This window comes from Schistocerca piceifrons, unplaced genomic scaffold, assembly GCF_021461385.2.
Source record: "Schistocerca piceifrons isolate TAMUIC-IGC-003096 unplaced genomic scaffold, iqSchPice1.1 HiC_scaffold_142, whole genome shotgun sequence".
Classification (NCBI taxonomy): domain Eukaryota; kingdom Metazoa; phylum Arthropoda; class Insecta; order Orthoptera; family Acrididae; genus Schistocerca; species Schistocerca piceifrons.
This window is the reverse complement of record NW_025727258.1, coordinates 35,001-35,394: the sequence shown is the minus strand read 5'-3', so window position 1 is coordinate 35,394 and position 394 is coordinate 35,001.

Here is a 394-nt window from a genome sequence, read left to right as displayed (position 1 = left end):
CGGGAATGTCGCATATTGGAAATAACTCTTCATGAAACGCAAGTTATAGGGGGTGGATTGCACTTTACGAGTGCGGGAAACGTCCGCCGTTCATCCGCTGGAGGTGCGAGTTTGGCGGTTGGGGTGGTGCACGAACGGGTGCGGGTGGCGTCATTGCCGGTCCACGGCTTCGTGCGGCAGAGCCACTGGAGATTGGGTGCTATGGTCGACAGAGGCTGCAGCCTTTGTGGGTGGCGTCGAAAGGCGGCCACTGTGGCGCCATCGCTGTCTTAGTCGGCTTGGCGTCTCATAGATGGCGGTAGCGTCGTTGCAGGAGGTCATGTTGCGGGAGACCTACAGATGGCGGTATGTTTTGTGGTGCGGACGTAGTGTTGTCAGATGCGCATAGATGGCG